The sequence below is a fragment of the Triticum dicoccoides genome, chromosome 2B (assembly GCF_002162155.2).
Source record: "Triticum dicoccoides isolate Atlit2015 ecotype Zavitan chromosome 2B, WEW_v2.0, whole genome shotgun sequence".
NCBI classification, from domain to species: Eukaryota; Viridiplantae; Streptophyta; class Magnoliopsida; order Poales; family Poaceae; genus Triticum; species Triticum dicoccoides.
In genome coordinates, this window is record NC_041383.1 from 168,748,581 (window position 1) to 168,757,866 (window position 9,286).

Consider the following 9,286-nt stretch of genomic DNA (forward strand, 5'->3'; position numbering starts at 1 on the left):
GCCGCCGCCCCCCCCCCCAGCCGCGGGAGCCCGCCCCTGCCGCGGAGCCCGCCCCCGCCGCGGGTCGCCGCCTCCCCAGCCGGATGCTCCTGTACTCCTGAAGTCCTGATTCTCCAATCTACATTGGCTTGATACAGCATAGGGATTCAGGAGAAGGTCAAAAGAGATTGGTACCAGGCTTTGTGCCACTGCCCACTTTCCCTGATTGCTAAATTTATTTTATGCTTCTGTCGACATTACAACAGTCAACAAAGCAGGGAACCAATCCAGCTTCAAGCTCCAGGTGCTTTTGTTTCTAAATTGTTTGTGTGCTAAGGTGTCATCTAGCTAGGAATTATTTATCGAGGAATGACTCCATCTACCACACTTCTAGACAATATCACCTGGTATGATTCCGGTGTCGAGTCTCCTCACGTAAGCGTGTCACGAACACAACTTAAGGCCTCCTTTGGTTTGTAGGATTTTTGTAGGAATTTCATAGGATAGGGTTTTTGTAGGAAAAATTCCTTTAGAGCCCTTTGGTTTGTAGGAATGGAATCCTATTCCTATGGAGGAATTCTTCCTATCCTCCACATTTCATAGGAAAATAAACATTAGCCTAGACTCAATGGAAAAAATCCTATGAAGTGAATCAAATGACATCTTCTTTTCTATTCCTACTCATCGGATTTGAGATGCATGCCATCTCATTTCCTATGACTTTTCTATTCCTATGATTTTCCTACCCTATGAACCAAAGGAGGCCTAAAGCCTTAAACTGCAGCCGCTCCTTGGGTAATGATAAGCAACTGCTACTCACATCTCACTCATATTGTGCCAAAAGTAATTTTTGTTTATCCTACAGATAAAGAAGCACCAAAAAGGCAAAGGGAAAATGCCCGGTATGAACAAAATAAAGAAGGGATGTTAGAAAGCTAGAGCTGTATTTATTTTTCAGTTGCAGCTTAGCTAATGTTTCATCTGGTTTATTGCGCCAAACTTTTGTCTCGGGTTCTTTTATCACATGGATTGCACTCAGTCCCAGTTTATACCTACATATGATATTGCATTTACCCTTGTACCTTTCAGTTCCATGGTTATTGTAAAGCATCCTATTATTCTCAAATAGTAGTTGTATTCACAAATCATCTTTTGTTTCCTATTATTCTCAATAGGATGCTATTTTATGCTGATCGAAGTTAGTACTAATACATAACTTTGGTAGTCCGCAGAACCAAAATCCTTTGACCTGATCTCTTTGCAGGTGAAAATTTATATTTTACTACGCAGATGTAGAGTTGGCTTTTATATAAGGAAATAAGATTCGAGAAATAAGCAACTTAAACACAGCAATTGAAAATTTCCAAGTCAGATTTACCAACTTCAACAGAGAATTGGCTTTTGTAGAAGGAAATATGATTCGAGAGGTGTTGAACCGGTATGGGCCCTAGCCCATCAAGATCTGTCTCTTGGGCCCAAGCCCATGAGAGGTGCTGACCTAGAAGAGGAGCCCCTCTTCCCCCTGCCCCTAAGTGAGCCGCCAGACACAAGAGAAACTACTCTGAGGTCACAAGACACCACCGGCCCTCCTCTCTGTAGGTACTCCCCCTCTCATCTCAACATGGTATCAGAGGCCAGCGACGGCGGGGCCTAAGGAGACGGCGGCGACGTCCGGCGAGGTGGCGGCGGATCTGGCGCGCGCGGGAGGCTGAGGAGAGCTGCACGCACGAGAGACGCGGGGAGTGGCCCGGCAGAGCTGCGCGGGCTGCTGCTGCTGCTTCTTGGACCGGAGGCAGAGCCCCTGCTCGGGCTCTTCCTCGTCCTCGGGCGGCTGCAGAGGAAGAGGAGCTGCTCGGGGTGGTTGCTGGCGTGCGTGTGCTGAGCGGCAGCAGGCAGAGGAGCAGAGGAGGAGCACTAGTGGAGAGAAGGAGTGCGTGCGTCCTGCGTGCGTTGTGGTGCTGCTGAGCGGAGAGTAGAAAGGGGAGTGGTCGAGAGGAGAGGAGCTGCTGCTGGGCGCTGTGGTCCTGGAGGCTGCGTGTTTGCTGCTGCTGACTCTGTTGCTGCTACTGCTGGTGCTGCTGAGGGGGAGAAGGAAGAGGAGGTGCTGGAGCTTATTCCTGCGAGGAGCTGCTGCTGGTTGGAAAGAGAAGAAGAGGTGTTGCTGAGTTTTGCTGTTGCTGCTTATCCCGCCAAACAATGGCTGAACCAACTGGTCTTGCCGAGGCTTTGGAGAAGCTCGCTAAGATCCTCGCGGAGTCCAACTCTGGGGCCATCGTTCCTCGACAGGAAGTGGCTCAAAAGCTTGAAATGTCGCCCCTGGACATGAAGCTAGAGGGGGCAACAAATTATTTGAGCTGGTCCAGAAGGGCTTTGTGGGCTGTGGAGCAGAAGGAGCTTGATGGATATGTGTTGGGCACCGTTGTAGAACCAAGGGACACGAGTAGTGCAGAGGGCAAGAGGTGGAAGGTCATCCACTCTGTACTTATGGTGTGGTTGTTGAACTCCGTGGTGCCCTCCATTGGACGCTCTGTGGAGGGGCTATCCTCACCTGCTGAGATATGGAAGATTCTGTCCACTCAATACTCTGGCAAGGGCAATGTCATGCTCATTGCTCAGATTGAGGACAAAATTAGGTTGATGCGTCAAGATGATGGCATGTCAGTGATGACATACGTGGCAGAACTGCAGGCTCTGTGGGCTGACCAGGATAACTGTGATCCCTTGGAACTCTATGATGCGGCTTCAATCGAGTCAGGGCATAAGTGGATGGCACGCAGGCGTGTGCTGAAATTTTTGGCTGGCCTCAAAGGTTGCTTTGATGGCAGGAAGGCTTCCCTGTTGCACCAACCTAGTCTGCCTACCATTCCTAAGGCTATTGCAGCGATGACTCAAGAGGAGGTGCGCCTATCCCTTGAGCATGCAGACATGAAGGTTGTGCCAGCTTCGACATTTGCAGTCACTGAGCGCATGGAGTGGGGAGATCCCACCAAATGTCATATCTGTGGGGAGGTAGGTCACTGGAAGAGAGAATGTCCAACTCGTGGCAGAGGTAGGGGATATAACAGAGGGGGAGCAGGCAGAGGTAGAAGTGCTAGAGGCAGAGGTGGATACTCAGAGACCTCATGGAGCCAGGCTTCTAGAGGTAGAGGTGGCTACTCAGGACACTCAGGGGGTCAGAGGGCTCACTTGGCCGTTCCAGGAGACACTGGGACGTCCAAAGGCAAAGATGTAGATGATGTTGCCTATGGAGACTTTGCTCACTGGGCCTCCACTGATGAAGGTAATCCGAAAAGAGCATCTCTTGCTACTAATGAGAGTGCTCCAGAGTGGGTTCTTGACTCTGGAGCATCTAAGCATGTTGCTAGTAACTCATGTGTGTTCGAATCTTACACTAAGCATCCTCCCTCTCACACGGGCACTATACAAACGGCTGATGGCACAAAACAACCAGTCATAGGGGTTGGTACAGTAAAGTGTACTCCGACCATTTCCCTATCGTCAGTTTTACATGTGCCAGCCTTTCCTGTCAATTTGGTCTCTTTCAGTGCACTCATTGATCAAATGGACTGTCGTGTGATCCTTGACAAGTTCGGTTGCTTGATTCAGGAGCGACAGACGAGCCAGACGGTTGGGACTGGCACCAGGCGTAGGGGGCTCTGGTACATGGACCAGGAGGTGCAGCCGGACTTGGTGTGTGCTGCGACCATGGAGGATAAGGAGAAGCAGGCGATGATCCATCATTGTGGGATGGGGCATGTATCTTCTGATAAGATGAGTAGAATATTTCCGGATGTTATGTGTGGAATAGGCAAAGGCAAGCTGACATGTGATGCTTGTGAATATGCAAAACACACACGGGCCTCATATGTGAGTAAGGGGCTCAGGAGCATATCTCCTTTTATGCTTATTCATTCGGATGTATGGACTAGCCCAGTGGTGTCAATGAATGGGAAGAAGTATTTTGCTACCTTTATTGACTGCTATTCTCGCATGACTTGGATTTACTTGATGCGTCACAAGGATGAGGTGTTTAGCTGTTTTCAGAACTTCCATGCTCTTGTAAAGAACCAGTTTCAGGTACAGGTCAAGGTGCTCAGGACGGACAATGGAACGGAGTATGTGAACAACATTTTTGGGGCTTTCATGGCTGACCATGGGATTCTTCATCAAACTTCATGTTCGGACACCCCCCCTCAGAATGGAGTGGCCGAACGGAAGAATCGTCATGTTCTTGAGGTTGCTCGGTCGTTGATGTTTACCATGAATGTGCCTAAGTTCTTGTGGGATGATGCAGTTATGACAGCCACATACTTGATCAACCGAACACCTTCCAGGATACTTGGCATGAAATCTCCGTCTGAGTTGATCATTGGAGATAATAAGTTTGTTGTTCCCCGAAAGTTGTTTGGCAGTACCTGCTTTGTTCGTGACCACCGACCATCTGTTGGCAAGCTTGATCCTCGGGCAGTGAAGTGTGTCTTTCTGGGATATTCGTCTAGTCAACAGGGGTATAAATGTTGGTGTCCCTCTGAAAAACGCAGGTTTGTAAGTATGGACGTTACATTCAGGGAGTCTGAGCCATTCTATGGTGAGCCGACTGATCTTAGTCTGTTGTTTGCAGAGCTTGACCACCTACACTCTGTGCATGATGGTCAAGAGGGGGAGAAGGATGTGTCTCATACTCACGGTGATCCTGTGGACATTAACACTGATAATGATGTGCAGGCTCAGGTTCAACCAATAGTGGGTACAATTCCAGTTAGTACCATCACTGATGATGATGTGCGGGCTCATGTCGAGCCAACTGTCGATACACTTAAGATTGGTGCTCTCCAGGTTCCTGTTCGGGATCGATGACAGACGAATACCCTGGTGTACTCTCGGCGGCAACCACAAGTGCAGGGGGAGCAGCAAGGCAGGGAGGCAAGAGTGCAGGGGGAGCAGCAAGGCAGTGAGGCAAGAGTGCAGGGGGAGCAGCAAGGCAGTGAGGCAAGCTCATCTGACACAGTGGAGCTGCCCATTGCGTTGCGAAAACCTACACGTGAAGCGGCAAGGAAGGGTGAGGTAGCAAGGAAGGCTCTGCCAAAGGATGATGCTTGTGATGACCTTGATATTGGCAATTTTGTGTCTTACAAGGCTTTGTCACCTTCATATAAGGCGTTTGTTGCCTCTCTGCAAACTGTGTCTATCCCTAGGGATTGGAAGGCTGCAAAGCAAGATCCGAAGTGGCGTGAATCGATGATAGAGGAGTTAGAAGCATTGAAAAAAAACAAGACATGGGTGCTAACCACATTGCCGGCAGGAAAGAAAGCAGTGAGTTGTAAGTGGATTTTTATTGTGAAGCAGAATCCTGAGGGCAAGGTGGAATGGTATAAGGCTAGATTGGTTGCCAGAGGATATAGTCAAACTTATGGAATTGACTATGATGAGACATTTGCTCCAGTTGCAAAGATGAACACGGTACGGGTATTGGTCTCGTGTGCTGCAAACTTTGGGTGGAAATTGCACCAGTTAGATGTCAAGAATGCCTTCTTACATGGTGACTTGAAAGAAGAGGTATACATGGAGATACCGCCAGGTTTTGGCACAGAACAGACTACGGGGAAGGTATGCAGGCTGAAGAAATCCTTGTATGGTCTGAAGCAATCGCCGAGGGCATGGTTTGATAGGTTCAGACGAGCTGTTTGGAATATGGGGTATGGCCAATGTAATGGTGACCACACGGTGTTTTATAGACACACTAATAAGAAGATCACCATTGTTGCAGTGTATGTTGATGATATCATCATCACTGGAGATGATGAGGAGGAAATAAAGAGAGTGAAGGGGTGTCTGAGCAAGGAGTTTGAGGTAAAAGACTTAGGAAATCTAAAGTACTTCCTTGGCATATAAGTGGCCCGGACAGAGAAGGGAATATCTTTGTGCCAACGAAAATACACCTTGGATCTTTTGAGTGACATGGGCATGATGGGCTGTCGTGCAGCCCCTACTCCAATTGAACAAAATCATCAAGTAACAGCACAATCAGGTGAGCTAGTGAATAAGGAAGATTATCAGAAGCTGGTTGGGAGGTTATTGTACTTGTGTCATACTAGGCCTGACATTACGTATGCCGTGGGGGTGGTGAGCAGATACATGCATGAACCAAGGAGAGGGCATCTTGATATTGTTCACATAATCCTGAGATACTTGAAGGGGACTCCGGGTAAAGGGTTGTGGTTTGCGAAGAGTGGACATCTTGAGGTGGATGGCTATAGTGACTCTGATTGGGCTAGCTGTCAAGATGATAGACGATCAACTTCAGGTTACTGTGTGTTTGTGGGAGGAAATTTGGTGTCATGGAGAAGCAAGAAACAGAATGTTGTGTCTAGATCAACAGCAGAAGCTGAATATAGAGCATTATCTCAAGGGTTGTGTGATATGCTCTGGGTGAAGCACCTACTATGCGAGTTGAAACTCTTGAGGAAGGGACCCTTAAGGGTGTGGTGTGACAATCAGTCAGCTATAGCCATTGCTAATAACCCAGTTCAACATGATAGGACGAAGCATGTGGAAATTGATCGCTTCTTCATTAAAGAGAAACTTGATGCTGGGATCATCAGCCTTACTCATGTCAGCTCTGGACAGCAGTTTGCAGATTGCTTGACAAAGGGACTGGGAACAAAGGACTGTAACTTGGCGTGTGACAAGATGGGGATGATAGATATCTACCACCCATCTTGAGGGGGAGTGTTGAACCGGTATGGGCCCTAGCCCATCAAGATCTGTCTCTTGGGCCCAAGCCCATGAGAGGTGCTGACCTAGAAGAGGAGCCCCTCTTCCCCCTGCCCCTAAGTGAGCCGCCAGACACAAGAGAAACTACTCTGAGGTCACAAGACACCACCGGCCCTCCTCTCTGTAGGTACTCCCCCTCTCATCTCAACAAGAGGTAACCAAGTGAAGATTTCCAAGTCAGATTTCTACATGCCTAATAAGTGCATTTTATTTTTCCACTACTTCCAAGTCAGTTTTACCATGTTCAGTTGAGAACCAACCATGCTTGTACGGAGGAAAAATTGAGCAAGTATTGTTTTTGTGTGTGCATTTTTTTCTGACAGAATCATATATGTCCAAATATATGTCCTCCTCCCCTCACGTCACATACCAGTAGATGTTAGAAACTGGGCTTGGTAACATCGCACTGTTGCTTATATATGATTACAAGTATCACATACCAATATATGTTAGAAAGTGGGCTTTGAAATCTGCACTGATCTTCACAATCATGTCATCTGATAGAAGTCTATTGAATTTCAATTATATTTTGCTGTATGTTATCCGTAATGTAAGTGCAGATAGGAAGTTCCATTTTTTTAAAATGCATCACAAGGAGGATGGTCACCAATGATTTGACATGATAAGATGTTTACATAATTATTTGTGGCCATTTGACATGATAGGATTCTTTTGAAGTATGACAAACTATGACATTAGCAATACTTTTATTCACATATATTCATATATCGTTATATACTTTGGCTTGTGGAAACTAGGAATTGCTTTCGAATAACATGTAATGGAATTTCTGAGAAGGGAGATCTGCATCTATGTTACAGGGATCGGACGGGAGAAATAGAGAAGGACAGACGATTGCTGCAGGAGGAGCAGAAGTCCTTGCACGTGGACACCCTCCCGTTCTCCCAGGTAACACCATGGAATCCCATCGTCTAATTTTGGTCGCTCTTGTGAGTATTTATTCCAATCATATCCCATATCCGCTGAAACTGAAGGTGATCCGGCTACCATGTCATGGATTCAGGGTAGTGTGTGGGATTTCCAGTAGAAGAGTAGCTACTCACAAGCTTGATGCCGCAAAGGCATCTTCCTACTCTTCTGAGAACTTCCACCAATAAGCTCCACGCGCTCCTGCACCTTCTTATGAGTCAATAGAAGAGTAGCTACTCACCTTCCTATGTCTCTGTCATGTAGTTTCTAACGATCTTTTATGTGCCATGTCGGCAAGGCCACAAGGGTGATTGATAAAAAATCCAAGCAGGCTCCATGTGAGGTGAATCAAGGTAATCAATATGTAGTGAATGGGATAAACTCCTCTCCCTCATGTTGTTGAATTCTCTGTTCTATCTTTTAGGCTGGTTGATGTGCTTTGATTCGTGATCTGGGTCGGCGCATCTGTCATTTTCGGTTGCAAAGGCGCACTAGCTCATGCCTCACTTGGGTGATATAATTTTTTTGCGGTTTCTTGTAAACTACAGTGTGTTATGCAGATGTAAAAAGCCATTCAGGTTCTACATCCTGCCTAGCAGGTTCTTTGTTATGACGCAAGAGGAATTCCTTTCTTATTGACCCTTCAAGTGGGAGTCTTTTAGAGGCAGCTTTCGTGCTTTTGCCTTCTACTGGAACTCCATGCAGATTCTGAGTTCAGGGAGTGTATTTGGCCTAAATAAAGAACTTTATTATGGTTTTTGATAAAAGAAATATGGACTTCCAATTAGCTTGAAGGTTATCGATTATATGCAGCAAGGCCATTTGATTAAGTTGTCTCTTTCTTGACACCATTTTCTATGCAAGCTATTTGAATACATATTTTGCAAGACAAAGTACAGAAGTGTGTTTGGGTGAGGTCCAGATTAAACATCTCACTTTTTGTTTCAGAAATCATCTCTACTTAAGTCCAAGAGGTCACCAGGTGAAGGGATGGATAAACTATCATGTTGCATTAATTTGGAGCTATGAAACTGGTAAAAGGATTATAGTTTCTACTAATTTATCACATATTATGCGTCTTTTCTACTTTAGACTAATTATTACAGTAGAATATATTGGCAATAGACTGCCATTCTCACCTTGGGTATTGCATATTTTTTCTTGACAGCCTATTACATTGGAACTTGGTGAAGAAGTCGTATTTGAGTATGTTGACATTGGCAAAAGGTACATGCCGCATGCTGAGACATATATTCGTTGTGTTGTGTGAGACAGAGGTTAAATGCTCTGTAAATAAAGAGAGACAACAAGAATTGGTGAGTTTATAGTCCCACTTTTGTACCGTTTTTATACAATGACAACAATGAGCGACATGTGTACTTCTCATCCAATTAGTTTTCTAGCATGTAAATGTAAGTATTTCTTCATGCACGTGAGAAAGACAAATATTTGTTCCTACATGTTTGAGGATATGTATAACCATACTATGGAATGCAATTGTGCTGAGGAGGAACGAGGAGGAGAGATGTGTGCTGCTAGACATATTAGCAAATTCTTAGTTCAGTTGATTACATTCATGAGTATGCTTCTGCTATTTAAAATG

The 9,286-nt window shown here is 46.0% G+C and overlaps 1 long non-coding RNA gene across 1 annotated transcript; it reads left to right on the plus strand.

Annotated features, from left to right (window-relative positions):
- The first annotated feature begins 7,684 nt into the window (after window positions 1-7,684).
- Window positions 7,685-8,946, plus strand: LOC119362828. Its single transcript, XR_005173649.1, has 3 exons — window positions 7,685-8,036; window positions 8,632-8,717; window positions 8,852-8,946. It is a non-coding gene; the product is annotated as an uncharacterized LOC119362828 (long non-coding RNA).
- The last annotated feature ends 340 nt before the right edge of the window (window positions 8,947-9,286 follow it).